The sequence below is a fragment of the Acinonyx jubatus genome, chromosome B3 (genome assembly GCF_027475565.1).
Source record: "Acinonyx jubatus isolate Ajub_Pintada_27869175 chromosome B3, VMU_Ajub_asm_v1.0, whole genome shotgun sequence".
Taxonomy (NCBI): Eukaryota; Metazoa; Chordata; class Mammalia; order Carnivora; family Felidae; genus Acinonyx; species Acinonyx jubatus.
Genome location: NC_069386.1, coordinates 102,420,568 through 102,435,948, shown reverse-complemented (window position 1 = coordinate 102,435,948; position 15,381 = coordinate 102,420,568). Strand labels below are relative to the sequence as shown.

Below are 15,381 nucleotides of genomic sequence, written 5' to 3'. Positions count from 1 at the left end.
ATGTGTACAAAACTGTAAGATCTAAAATGCAACCCTAGTAAAGAAATAAAAAGAATATGATGGCCAAGGTATTTGTTATGTTATATTTATACACTGTAATGGAAGTCCCTAAGTAATCTATAAACTCACAGCTGCTTCTCAGAGTTCTTATAGGAGAAACCTTTGAAGTTCAGGGAGTGGTTAATGGCTCCTTTGATCTTCTTAGTCCTTTTGCACTTCAGGGAGCTTTGGAGGAGGGCAACTTTGCTTATCACTGAACCTATTGTTAAGCTAAAAAAAAAAAAAAACCCAACAAAAAAAAGCAACTTCCTAGATCTATTGAGATAGGTGGTGCAGGTGAGGGACTTTCCCAGACTAGCTGTAGAAACTGCTCCTTCTGGCCTGTTTCAAAGAGGCAGTTCTGCCCAAATTACATCTCCCCTAATCAACTTACAGTACCTATATGGTTGGTTAATTGCCTCCACCCATCCTTTTTTAAAAATGTCCATCTTATTTGTGTTTGGCATATTAATATGTGCATTAATTTACTTTCCAAAACTTTTCATGAAATATTCTTTAATAGAATTGTTTTCCCTTGAGAAATATGAAAAACTCTGAACATGAGGATATTTGAGAAGTCAGATTCAAGATGATTATAGTTCTTGGGGTGCCTGGGTGGCTCAGTCAGTTAAGCAACCAACTTCGACTCAGGTCATGATCTCGCGGTTTCATGGGTTCGAGCCCTGTGACGGGCTCTGTGCTGACAGCTCAGAGCCTGGAGCCTGCTTCAGATTCTGTCTCCGTCTCCCTGTACCTCTCCCCGCTCATGCTGTCTCTCTCAAATATAAATAAACATTTAAAAAATGTAAAAAACATAAAGATGATTAAGTTCTGTAGTGTCTTCTAGTAGCATCTACATTAAAGGTCATTGAATCTATTAAGTATAAAATATTTGCATTTTTACATCTATTCAGTAAAATATTTTTATTAAAAAAATTTTTTTAATGTTTATTTATTTTTGAGAGAGAGAGAGAGAGAAAGCGTGAGTGGAGGAGGAGCAGAAAGAGAGGGAGACACAGAATCTGCAACAGGCTCCAGGCTGTGAGTGGTCAGCACAGAGCCCGTGGCAGTACTTGAATTCACTAACTGTGAGATCATGACCTGAGCCGAAATCGGATAGTTAACTGGCTGAGCCACCCAGCCACCCCCAGTAAAATATTTTTAAATATATATGTGTGCTCTATGAAAAATGTTCATGCCTAGACTTTTGTCTTAAAACAATATTTGAAACAACTGCCTACCCATAAACGAATTTGTCTTTATATTATAAAGTTTTTTTAAGATAACTTCTGGTGTTTTCAACAAAGTAATACATGCTCATTCTGAAGAGAAATGCTGAAAAGTGTAAGGAAGAAAAGTGGCCTTTTTTTAATGTTTATTTTTGAAGGAGAGAGAGCAGGGGTGGGCGAGAGAAAGGGGGACAGAGGATCCAAAGCAGGCTCTGTGCTGACAGCAGTAAGCCAGATGTGGGGCTTGAACTCTCTGACCATGAGAATCATGACCTGAGCCAAAGTCGGCTGCTCAATTGACTGAGCCACCCAGGTGCCCCAAGAACAGTATTTTACATGTGATGATGCTCAGGAGGAATCACAGTATATGATGCATTTTCTTCCAACCTTTCTATTATGTAAATATATAATATGTACTTTTATGTATGGGAGTGATTAGCTTATTTTGTATATGTAGTTTGTATGCTTTTATAAAAGGTATTATATTATTTTCTTATGTCTTTAAAAATTATAATTATTTTATGAATTATAATATATTTACTCCCCTATTTTTGGATGAAAATATCTTTTTGTAAGGATTAGAAACAATTGGTTAATGTATCAGAGTGTCTCTTTTTTCCCCATAAGGGGCATGAAAATTAATTTGAAAAATCTCTTGAAATATATACACACATGCACATGTATCTGTTAAGTGAGAATAGGATTCAGGACTACAGTGCTGAATGAAGAACTCAAAGCATCCCCAGGACCATGACCATCACAACATGTATCATCTTTATATTAATATGTATTTTCATCAGTGAGAGTGAGTCTTCAGAGAAAGTTTTGGAGAAGTTGGATATAATAAAACAATCTCACTTATTCATCCATTTATTCAGTAAACATCTGTTGCTCCTCTGTTAGGCATGGTAGGTATCAAGGTGAAGGGCAGACTTAGCCCTTGCCCTCACAGACCCTATAGTCCTGATAAGGACAATCAAACCAGAGAATTTAGTAACATACAGAAAGGGCTATGACAAGGAAAGCAGTGATTATGGTAGGTGCATATTGTAGGGGCAGCTGTATTTTCCCAATGAAGGCAACATTTAACCAGAGACTTGAAAAGCAAGCAGGAGTTAGCTAAACAAAAGAGACTAGATGGTCAAACCCTGGGGAAGATCAGAATGCCTGGAAGGTGGAGTGAGGAAGCAGAAGAGGAAGCTGGAGATATAAGCCAAAGCCAGATCTTAAAGGGCGTTGTCAGCCACCATAAATTTAGATTTTATCTCGAGAGGTACTGGGAATCCGTTGAAGGTTTGTTCTTTGAAAAGATCACTCTCTCTGCAGTCTTGAAGATGGATGGGAATGGGAGGTAAGGGAGACAAGGATTATTGCCGAATTACAGGTGGGAAGACCAGCTCTTTAGCTATAATCTGACCGCAGGGTCCTGGTGATGGCTGGAAGTGAAATTCTGTAACCATCCTTCTTTTCATTCACCCATTCATCACATTTAGCTTTTCACCCTTTCAAACCAACCTAGCACATATTAAGCACTAACTAAATGGTTGTTGCTTTTTTGTTCCTTTATGTGTTTGGAAAAGGAATCCATCACCTAACTCTACTTTGGCTCTTCTTCTAAAGAATGAAGTGTTAGAAGAGAAAGCATCCATCCTAAGGGACTTACCCACTTTTTTTTCCTAATTGAGGGACTTCTCCACTTTCCTACAATGGCTCAACTATCCTGAGCCTATTGCCAAAGTCTTCATTTCCTTTATAAAAGCTTTCTGAGCTTGCACAGAAAGCCCATAAAATTCCTGATTTGTATAGAGGACAGTGCCTCGATTCTGCTCGATTTTGCAGTAACATGCAGGCTTCCCCCCACTGTAACAGTAATACATGTTCAACATAAACACAGAGAAGTGGAAAGAAAAAAAGCCACACATAGTGCCACCCTCAAATGATAACCATTATTAATATTTTGAGGCATTTTATTTTAGTCTTTGTCTATAGTTTAGGGAGAATTGCTTTTAGATCATTGTGATACATACACACACGTATATTTATATTCTGAATTTTTAAAACTTAACAACATAGAAAAAGTTCATGTTATTTTAAATATTACACTAAAATGTTAATTGTTGCAAAAATTTCACTGTATATATTCCAATCAAATTCAACACACATGCATCTTTAGGTTGTTACCAATGTTTGCACTATAAATAATGCTATGATGAGTAGTTTCAGCATAAATTTTTGGGGTACTTAGGATTGCGCATTTGAGATAAATTCTTAGAAGCAAACCTAATAATCCTTTTTTAAGGCTTTTAGTATATACTGTCAATTTGATTTACAAAAGGGAGTGTACCAAATTTACTTTTCAACATATGAAAGTACTTGTTCTATTATTATTATTATTATTATTATTATTATTATTCAGAGAAACATAGAGCATGAGCTGGGAGAGGGACAGAGGGAGAGAGAGAATCTTAAACAGGCTCCACTCTCAGTGCAGAGCCTGACACAGGGCTTGATCCCACAACCCTGGGATCATGACCTGAACTGAAATCAAGAGTCGGACATTCAAACGACTGAGCCACCTGGGCACTCCAAGAGTACTTGTTCTAATTAGACAATATTAAAAAGAAAATTTTGCTAATTTAATAGACAAGGAAAAATGTTTTCAAAATAATTTAAAATTTTAGCAGTGTATTTATATAGCCATAAAAACTAAGTAAGCTAAAGGGAGAAACTGACTGCAAGGATATTAAGCCAGACTTATCCTAACAGACAAATTGGCTGCATCTTCCATAACTTGGTAAAACGAGTACTAAGCGTCAGGGTTTTAGTATTCCTTGACATAATGCTAGATTTTTGTTTATGTATTTACTTCTGCTTGACTCTGCTTCTCTTAACTTTTGATCACAATATTTTATAAATTAACTCAGAGATTTAAAGGAATAGGTATACCATAAACCATAACACTAACGTTAACTACTGATCATGATGTTTTTTGTTTTTTAATTTAAATGTTATTTAGTTAACATACAGTGCAAAATTGCCTTCAGGAGTAGAGTTCAGTGATAAATCACTTAATACAACACCCTTATTGTATGTGCCCTCCTTAATACCCATCACCCATCTAGCCCATCTCCCACCCACCTCCATCCATCAACTCTCAGTTTGTTTTCTATCATTGAGTCTCCTGTAGGTTGTTTCCCTCTCTTCTCTTTCCCTCCTCCTTCCCATATGTTCATCTGTTCTGTTTCTTAAACATATGAGTGAATTGCTGATATTCCACATATGAGTGAAATCATATGGTATTGTCTTTCTCTGGTTGACTTATTTCATTTAGCATAGTACATTCTAGTTCCATCCATGTTGTTGCAAATGGTGAGATTTCATTCTTTTTGATGGCTGAGTAATATTCCATTGTGTGTGTGTGTGTGTGTGTGTGTGTGTGTGTGTGTATACACATGTATGTATGTATGTATATATATATATATATATATATATATATATATATATATCACATCGTTATCCATTTATCAGTCAATGGATATTTGGGCTTTCTCCATAGTTTGGCTGTTGTTGATAATGTGCTATAAACATTGGGCTGCATGTACCCCTTCAAATCTTTCTTTTTGTATTCTTTGGATAAATACCCTAATAGTGCAATTGCTGTATCATAGAGTAGCTCTATTTTCAGTTTTTTGAGGAAACTCCATAGTGTTTTCCAGAGTGGCTGCACCAGTTTGCATTCCCACCAGCAGTGCAAGAGGGTTTTCCTTTCTCTGCATCCTTGTCGACATCTGTTGTTTCTTGTGTTGTTCATTTTAGCCATTCTGACAGGTGTGAGGTAGTATCTCATTGTGGTTTTGATTTGTATTTCCTCGATGATGAATGATGTTGAACATCTTTTCATGTGTCTCTTAGCCATCTGAATGTCCCCTTTGGAAAAGTGTCTATTCATGTCTTCTGCCCATTTCTTAACTGGGTTATTATTTCCTTTTTGGGTATTGAGTTTGAGGGTGGTTTTGAATATAAGGCTTTGAAGTTCATTTAGCAGCAAGTTTATTTTTTTTATTAATTTATTTTTTAATGTTTCAAGTTTTTATTTAAATTCTAGTTAGTTAACATAATATTAGTTTCAGGAGTAGAATTTAGTAATTCATCACGTATATACAACATCCAGTGCTCACCCCAAGTGCCTTCCTTAATACCCATCAATCATTTAGCCCATTACCCCATCCACCTCCAGCAACCCCTCCAGCAACCCTCAGTTTGTTCTCTATAGTTTTCTTTCCCCTATGTTCATCTGTTTTGTTTCTTAAATTCCACGTATGAGTGAAATCATATGGTATTTGTCTTTCTCTGAATGACTTATTTTGCTTTGCATAATACTCTCTAGACCCACCCATGTCATTGAGTGAGTTAATTTTAGATGGAAAAGTTAAAAGCTGAATATTAAATTGATAAAAATAATAATGACTTAACTAGAGAAAACACAAGAGGGCAATATTGCACAACAATAAATATGTTTGTATCAGATAAAAAATAATTCAGTATTTTTAATCAACTGTAATTTTTTCAATAGACGTTTAAAATCTTGTCAATATGTGTTATCTTTTTATTAACAGTGATAGAAGAGTGACTTTGCAAGAAAATTTAGTGCCAACATCAATACAATGAATTTTGCATGAGTTTGAGTTATGTTTTTTAATCCTCAAAAGAAGTGAATCTACTTTCCATTGACCACTACATATTGCCTGGTTTCAGTTTATAGAAAAGCAAGGAAGTTGATCTACTATAGAAGTGACACCAAAAATAATTTTTTTTTCTCCTGGAATATATATTTCAAAATGGAAATCATTTCATTTTTTTCTGACTAGGAATATGTGATCCATTAAATCTCCATGAAAGAGATTTTTCTTTTAAAATAAAAATTTTTTAATAAAAAAATTAATGAAATGCTAAAGGAAGAGCATGTTCTAATGATTAGATAAGCAAACATGTATGTTTTTTTACATACTTTAATTTCCTGACTCTTGAATAAGACTATAATCTTGATTGACTAGGCCCTAAAAATTAAGAGCATGAGGAAATGAAATGTTTAAGACAATTACATGCACCTTTGTATGTGCAAATTCTCACAGATCTTGATTTCATCTACAAAGCAAGCACAGAGATAGTGTCTGTGTGGTCATACTTCCCATACCCTTAAACTAATTTGGAGTTTAGAGTGTCAAACAGGAGAGAGAGAGAGAGAGAGAGAGAGAGAGAGAGAGAGAGAGAGAGAAATAGGTGTTTTTCTGAGCATACTGGTGGGAGCAAGCCCAGAGAATTCTGTGATCAAGTACCTGGTACTTAGACAAGCAACATAACATAGTAGTTAATCACATGGAGAATGAATCCTCAGTTTCTGCCACATACTAGCTGTGTGACTTTGGGCAAATTCTTAACCTCTCTGTGCCTTATTTTCCTTATATGTATAGTGCAGTTATAATCATTCACATCTCATGAAGTTTATTTTGTATATTAAATGAATATATAAATACTTGGAGCAATGTCTGGTGCAAAGTAAGCTTTATTTAATAATTTCTATTATGCGAGGGAGCCTAGGAAAATCTCTAATGGAAATAAGAACCCAGATATTAAAAAATGAAACAGGCAGGAACCCTATTTGATATACTGAACCAACAAGAAAAAAAAACTTGAGATTATAGCAAGTTTTCTTTTTGTTTTTGAGTTTAATGATTTATTTTTAGAGAGAGAGAGAGAGAGCACAAGCTGGGGAGAGGCAGAAAGAGAAGGTGAGAGAGACAAAGAGAGCTTGACATGAGGCTCGAACTCATGAACCATGAGATCATGACCTGAGCTGAAATCAAGAGTCAGATCTTAACCAACTGAGCTAGCCAGGCACCCCAGTTATGACCATTTTTCAAGGTAAGTTTGGCTAAGGGTTTTCTATAGTTCCTAGGGAGAAGGACTCAGAAATTAACAATAGCAATTTACTAAATGCTGTAAAAGTTTTGTTCACATTAGCCACGTAGAAACCATATCTGCTTCTTCCTCCACTGTGAGAAATGGTTAGTTATTCTAAAGTCATTTGTTTAATGCCCATAAAACTCTTTATTAAAGAGACCCTTAAGGTCCAGTGCTGTTACTCACAGAATCCGAACTAATGAGTATGCTTCAAATGGTGGAGTTAGGATACAGGTTTCCTGAGAAGGCAAATGAGACAAGCAACACCTTCTAGAAGGAAATAAGCAGAGGCTTATTTCTGTCATATACAACATGACTTGTGGTACAAGATGGTTCGGTCAGGTCACTTTCATATTCAGAAACTAGTTTCTCTTCAGGCAACGCTGAAATTGGAAACCCGAGATATATGAGTTCTATTCTTGTCACTGCCATTGCTATGTTCTGAGCACAGGTAAAGGATTCTCTGTGATTCTTTTTGTTCTTTGAGTGAATTTTTCATGTCCTTTATCATGGTTTCTAAGTTGTTTGAAATATAGAGTAGATAGTTAAATGAGTCATTAAAAAAATTATTAACAATGCTGTACTTTTGCTTTGTAGTATTCCATCTATATTTTAGTTTCCACTTTGGATAGAGTGGTTAAACTCTGACAATATCTTGCTAGGAAGAAATAATCACAGTAATTTAAGTGCTTGTGCACATTTCTACAGAGGTCATTTTGAAATATCAATGAAAATTTCTATCGTATCCCTGTGGTGCTTGAGCAATTGTGAGTGCTGTTGTGGTTTGAGAGGGTGCCCAGTGGGCTGGGAAGATTTCTTTAGGGAAAATTGCCTGGCTGACTTTATTATAAGTTTATCTTGGTGAATTACTTAAAGTTATAGCTTTAACTTTTCAAGTTCTGGCATTTAATTTCCAAGTTCTGGGCTGAGAAGATTAGACCAACCAAGATTGTAAGAGACTGATTATAAATGCAGCTAGCACTGTGCAAAAGATAAACACAATCCCCATCCTCATTGAGCTTAAGGGAGAGAAAGAGTAAACAAATAATTGCACAACTAATTATCAAGTTAAAAACTCTGAGTAAAAAGTCCTGAGAGCTATAGAGCATGTGACAGGGTATGATCATCAAGTAGATTATGAGAAAAGACTTTTTGTTTCTTATGGTATACATTGGTATTTTTGTTTATTTAGTTAAATATGTTATCATACTGTAATAAATAGCTGCATCTGTCTCCACAATAAATGTATCTATTCCACAGACTTATAATTTACGGTTTGCTTATCAGGGTTCTCCAGCTTCAAATTGCATCTTCACCTTCTGCTTTTTCTATACCTTTATATAAGCCATTTCCAATTGTTGATACATTCTTTCTTCAAATATGCTAATGAAAGGAAGAAATTCTTTTAGCTTCAGAGTCTTGTCTTTCACTGTTTGTTGATGTCATTTGTCAAAATCTGGGGTGTTTGGGTGGCTCAGTTGGTTGAGGGTCTGACCCTTGGTTTTGGCTTAGGTCATGATCCCAGGGTCGTGGGATCAAGCCCTGCATCCAGCTCCACACTTAGTGTGGAGCCTGGTTGGGATTCTCTCCTGTCTCCCTCTCCCACTTTCCCTGTTCATGCTCTCTCTCTCTCTCTCTCTCTCAATAATTAATAATAATAATAATAATAATAATAATAATAAAATAATGATAATGATAAAATAAATCTGAATTTGTGGGTTCCTTAGTGCCCCACTACACTCATGGCAGAAACAAAAACTATTCAGAAGTTAATGTCTGCTCTGATCAAAGTCCTGTGCCTTCAGAATGAAGTAGCAGGAAACAGCCACCTAGCCAAGTGGTATAAAAATTTATAGCAGTGTTATTCACAATAGCCTAAAGGTAGAAACAAGCCTAATGTCCATTAACAGGTGAATGGATAAACAAAGTGTCATATGCAATGAACTATTATTCAGCATTGAAAAAGAATAAGGTTCTAATACATGCTACGATATGAATGAATTTAAAAAAAAATCATGCTAAGTGAAATATGCCAGACACAAAAGGACGAATATTACATAATTCCACCTATACATGAGATACTTAAAACAGCCAAATTCATAGGGATGGAAAGTAGATTAGAAGTTACCACAGGCTGTTGGGAAGGGAGACTAGGGAATTCTTGTTTAATGAGTATAGTTTCTTTTTTTATTAAAAAAAATTTTTTTTAATGTTTATTCATTTTTGAGAGAGACAGAGAGCGCATGAGCAGGTGAGTGGCAGTGAGAGAAGGAGACACAGAATCCAAAGCACGCTCCAGGCTCCTGAGCTGTCAGCACAGAGCTGGACGCCAGGCTCGAACCCACGAACTGTGAGATCATGACCTGAGCTGAAGTTGGATGCTTAACCGACCGAGCCACACAGATACCACCTGAATTATATACTTTATGGCAAATTTTATGTAACATATATCTTACCAGTTTGCTTATAATAAAAAGATACAAATAATAAGATACAAAAGCAAATAATAAAAATATACATAAAAAGATACATAATAAAAAGATACAAAAACAAAACAAAAACAAAAGACTATCTGAAAAGTTGGGAGAATGAGGGCAATACAGTCACCTGTCCAGATGCTGTCACTATGGGATGCCCAGTGCCTTGTATGTCAGTATTGTTTCTATTATAAAGGTAAAACATTTTTTTAATTTTTGTGTTTTTCTTTCTACACTGAATATTTTCAACATTTTTAGCTACCTTGTAGCTGTTTTATTGTCCATCCAAAGTATTTTTGCATGCAAGGAATACTGTAGTATTATCATCATCATCATTATTATAAAATCTTGGATTGCTTTCTTTGTTCCAGTATCCTATTTATATTGAGGGTTTAGTGTACCTAATATTGGCCTGTAACAACATGGATTACAAGGAGAGTGTGGTAGGAAGGACAGTGCTGTAATATTTTGTGTGATTCTATTGAGCTTTTGTTCTTAGCATGTCCTTACTGTCAGATGGAATTGCAATTTTTTCACCTAGTTGTATGCCTTTTGGAGATGACATAGGCTCCTGTTGACCTCAAGAGGATGCGTGGATTAGGACAAGGTCTACAAAGAAAGTGTAGGACTGAAGATGGTCCTTCCAGTATGAGAAAACTCTTTTTACAGAATTAATAAAAATATATGCAAACCCTTTTACTTCTAACACCTATTTGGTCCTGTAGAAAAATTTTAATCACCACATGTTGGGAGCAGGGCAGACTTGCTTTGATTTATAAGAAAAAAAAAAAACAACACTCAAATTCGTAAGTTTTGGAATTAGCTAAACCTCTTTAAAAACTTGCTTTATGATATAAAAGGATCATAAGAAAATATACCACTATTCTTAAAATTATGGAAATTATTTAGAGATATCTTTTATTATTTAAAATTATCAAATAATATATTTTCACTTAAAAAGCCAACAACAATGGCAGATAAAGAATAAATATGACAGTTTCCCACTTCACCCATCGCAGACAATACTGGTCTTCTGAAATAACCAATGTTAACAGGTCTATCTTTTGTCTATCTAGTATATATAAATAAGGTAAATAATAATAAATAAATAACATAACAACAAATAAAATAATATATGTTATGAATATAATAACAAAGCACACTGTTCTGTAACTTGGTGTTTCCTACGTTTATTTGTTAAAATATTTAGGAAAGAAAAAATAGATTATTATTATAAATATTGCCTCATTTCTTTGTTTTTTTGTTTCTCATTTCTTTTTGTTTGTTTCTCATTTCTTATGTTTTGCCCAGTGGGGAGCCCAATGCAGAGCTTGAACTCACAACCTTGAGATCAAGAGTCGGAAGCTTAACTGACTGAGCCACCCAGGTGCCCCACCTCTTGTTTCTTTATCCATGAAATAAGTATAAACAATAGAAAAACCTCAAAGTGTAAGAAAAAATTGTTTATGTCTGTTCCCCCTGTTTTATTGCAAGCTCTTTCAGGTCAGGGACTGTGTCTGCCCAATCTTTGTAGCCTCAGAACCTAACACAATGCTTGGCACAAGATAAATGCTCATTAAACATTTGTTAAGTATTGATGACTCAATGGGCAGTATTTATCATCTTGTATTGGTAGAGTGTGGTCCTACAATGTGTGCTTCAGGGTACAATATATTGCTAATGCAGTGATGTGCTCATATAGTATGTGAACCTGGGCTGTTTAAGATACCACTACATATCACATGGTGAAGGCCACAGGCTACTACCTGCCTTGAGAATTCAGGAATCCAAAGATATGAATCACGCACAGATGGTTTTCTTCTCCCAGAGCCCGGTAGAGGTGACATTCCTCTCTGTCAGATTTCTAAAATGCACACCATGAGCTTCAGGGAATCTCCGAATCCTAGATGGCTTTAATAAACAAAGAGTTTGGAAGGGCCTTTTAGTTTTTTGTATAACAGTGTTAATCTGCTAAACATTTGAAAAGTCTTAATCTGCAGAATACCAAGTAGAGGAGCAGCTGTGTTCTCAGGACAGGGTGCCACAGTAGCAGTGAAATTGCCACACTGTATAAATATGGATTAAACACAAAGAATAAATAGAAATTTAGGTACACTTAATTATTACATACTTTTGCCCCAAACTTCATTTATCCCTTTAATTTCAGTGTTTAAAAATTACTATTGTGAAGCATAGTCCATAAAATGCTATTTTAAATTTATGACAATATAATATTTTAGCAAGTTCCTAACCTTGAATCCTATTGCTGTTGTGTGGCTTTGGTCAGGAAATCACTTGACTCCTTATTATTGGCTTAGATTAGTCAAAAATAATCAGCTTGCCTGACTTTAACCTTTAGTCTTTTGGTTGTGGTTTTGTGTAACACTTTGTTGAGGAAGACGAAAGGCTGTGTCTCAACTCTACCAGAACGTGCCATGATCATGATGAGTCAGCATATCTGTCATGGACATGCAAAGGAGGAGGGCAATATACGTATGGTGGTTTGTGCAAATGCTGTTTTTTGTTTATTCTGTTTTAAGTTAATTTTAAGGTTTCTTCCATTCTAAAATATAAACATGGAAATAAATTAATAATATATTATCAGTGAAAAATTATAATTATGTACAAGTCCTTTCTATGTATACATATTTTAGCATAAAATAAATTCTGGAAAGATACTCATCAGATTATTACTTGATAATCTCTGGATGATGGAAATAAGGATATTTATGTATTTTTGTCTTTATTTTCTAATTATTCTTCAGTGATCATGTATTGCTTTTGTAATAAAATTGGGAAACTTTTTAAAATGTCTGATTTCCAAAATGTACTTAAGTGAATCTGCAAATTACAAATTTTAACAGGTATAAAATTATATTTAATCAAATCATGTTAGATGAATCATTTATTTATTGCAATAAGCAAAATAAATCTAATAGACATTGATATTATCAAATAATATTTTATGCACATGCTGAATACTAGTATCTATGAAAACTTTCTTTATTAAATTTTAAATTGAGGGGCACCTGGGTAACTCAGTCAGTTAAGTGTCTGACTCTTGATTTTGGCTCAGGTCATGATCTCATGATTTCATAATTTCAAGCCCTTCATCAGGCTCTTCACTGAGGGTGTGGAGCTGCTTGGAATTCTCTCTCTCCCTGTCTCTCTGCCACTCCTGTGCTCTCTCTCTCTCAAAATAAGAAAATTAATAAACATAAAAAATAAATTTTAAATTGAATAATTATACATTTTACAGCTATAATTATACAATTATATGTTATACATTAAAATCTCCAATAGTACAAAAGAAAGTACAGAGTAAAAAATAATCTTCCTCTTACCTGAGACTTTCTGTCTTCCTTCCAATGACCATCACAATCAGTGGTTTCTTGTATATCATTATGAAATCACCATATGATACATAATCATATATATGTATGTATACTTTCTTCTTCCAAACAGAAGCATACCAAATATAGCATTGTACATATTTTTTTAATTTTTTTAACGTTTTATTTATTTTTGAAACGGAGAGACAGAGCATGAACAGGGGAGGGTCAGAGAGAGGGAGACACAGAATCTGAAACAGGCTCCAGGCTCTGAGCTGTCAGCACAGAGCCCGACGAGGGGCCCGAACTCACGGACCGTGAAATCATGACCTGAGCCGAAGTCGGCCGCTTAACCGACTGAGCCACCCAGGCGCCCCAACATCGTATATTTTTATTTGCTTTCTCTTGATAATATGTGTTAGAGATCATTTCCTATTAGCTCATGTAGTTCTATTCCATTTTTTCTATGGACTGCAAAATATTCCATTTTAGGATGAATCCTAATTTGTTCAGTTAGTCCTCTGTTCATCAACAGTTTCCAAAATTTGTTTTAGCTATTTCAAACAATGCTGCCTTGAATAGAGTTGCTCATTTATATTTGAGCAGTTGTGTGAGCGTTCCAGAGGAGAAATTGCTGGAAGCACAATTGTTAGGTCAAAGACATGTGCATTGAAAACATTGATAGGCATTTTTCAGATTACTCTCTAAAGAAGTTTTACTAATTTACATCCTCACCATCTTGAATGAGAATGCCAGTTTTATTAAATCAATGCCAACAGTTATTTATAGGTGGAAAATGGTAACTTGTTATAATTGCCATTGCTTTAATTTTGAGTAATGTGATCTCTTTCTGCATTTTGTTATACCTTACTCTGAGAATTGCCTGTTGCTGTTCATTCCTCATTTTTCATTGCATTTTTTTTCTAAGAGCTCTTCCAGAAATGGTTAATGAGTTAACAGATGATACTAAAACATTATCTAAAATTAGTTTCTTCTAAGAAGAAGTTGTTTGTCATTGGAGTCTTGAAAAACAGATTCCGTTCCACTTAGTTCAATAAACACTTAAGGGAAGCTTTCCAAATGCAGAGCCATACCCTCCACGGGGACAAAAAGATTAAATGGATAAAAGCCTAGCTCAGGAAGCTCACAATTTAATACAGAAAATGAAAACAAAAAGCTGTGCTCTTAAAATAATATTATGAGGCTGTAGGAAGTGCAAGAGATTACTTTAAACAGATTGGAGTCAGGGAAGGTTTAATGGAGTAGGTGCCATATGAACTGGGCCTTGAAGGACGAATGTATTAGTCTCCCAGGGCTGCTGTAACAAAGTACCACAAACTGGTGGCTTAAAACAGCAGAAATGTACTATCTCACCGTTCTGGAGGCTAGACATCCAAAGTTAAGGTATTGGTAGGGCCATGCTGCCCCTGAAACCCAGGGTAGAATCCTTCCTTGCTGCTGCCCAGCTTCTGGTGGGGGCTGGCAATCCTTAGCATAGGGTCACCGGTCATATTGGATTAGGACCCACCCTAAATGACCTCATCTTAACTGAACCTGATCATCTGCAAAGACCCTATTTCCAAATAAGATTACATTCATGGTACGGGAGTTGGGACTTCAACATGTCTTTGAGAGGGGAAGAGAGGGGATACATTTTCATTCATAACAATGGATAATATTCCAACAGAGGAGAAAAAGGGAGGGCAGTTGGTGAAGGGTAGGTATCCTAGGAGAAGAGAAATGAGTAAAGACTTGTCAGTACAGGGCATGTCTAGAAACTTCAAGTACTTTGTCCAGTTTTTTGAGAGCATGTCTCAACTAAGAAAACTGTGGGAGAGGGTCTTATGCCCATATTCTCCAGGGAATGGTCAATGACTGAAGCTTTCAGTCATTGGTGTCTTAGGGAGATTATGCTGTAGTTTTGTGGAAAAGTAATTAGGGGGAGAAACTAATGGAGGCAGGAAAACCAGAGAGGAAATAATTGCAGCTGCCTCAGAGAGGTCAGGCAGCAAACACCAGACTTCCAAAGACAGTGGGTTAGGGTACATGCGCTCACCTTCACACCCTCTCCACCTGGGGCACAAAAGGCCTGCTTGCTTGTGATTTGAAAATTTCCATAATCCAGAGGCTCTCCCCACCCCACCAGAAGATTGCTTGAAATATACCCATATATTTCTTTATCTGACTGGGTTGCTTTATGAGTTGCAGTATTGCACCTGACAAAGGTCACACATGTTGCTTACTCTAAAAGAGGCCCCAGGGTTGTTTGTGACTCTTTGGAAGGCCTTTCTTTCTGATTTTTCCTTAGCATTTTCAGAACGACTCACCAAAATATCTTCAACC

General features: G+C 35.7%; 1 long non-coding RNA gene across 3 annotated transcripts in view; it reads left to right on the top strand.

Annotated features, from left to right (window-relative positions):
- LOC128316043 (uncharacterized) overlaps nt 1-15,381 on the top strand; it is a 62,657-nt gene that overhangs the window by 8,517 nt on the left and 38,759 nt on the right. For all 3 annotated transcript variants that reach the window (XR_008299424.1, XR_008299423.1, XR_008299425.1), the window contains 2 exons: nt 7,015-7,190; nt 11,018-11,093. This is a non-coding gene — a long non-coding RNA (uncharacterized LOC128316043). The remainder of the gene's footprint in view (nt 1-7,014; nt 7,191-11,017; nt 11,094-15,381) is intronic.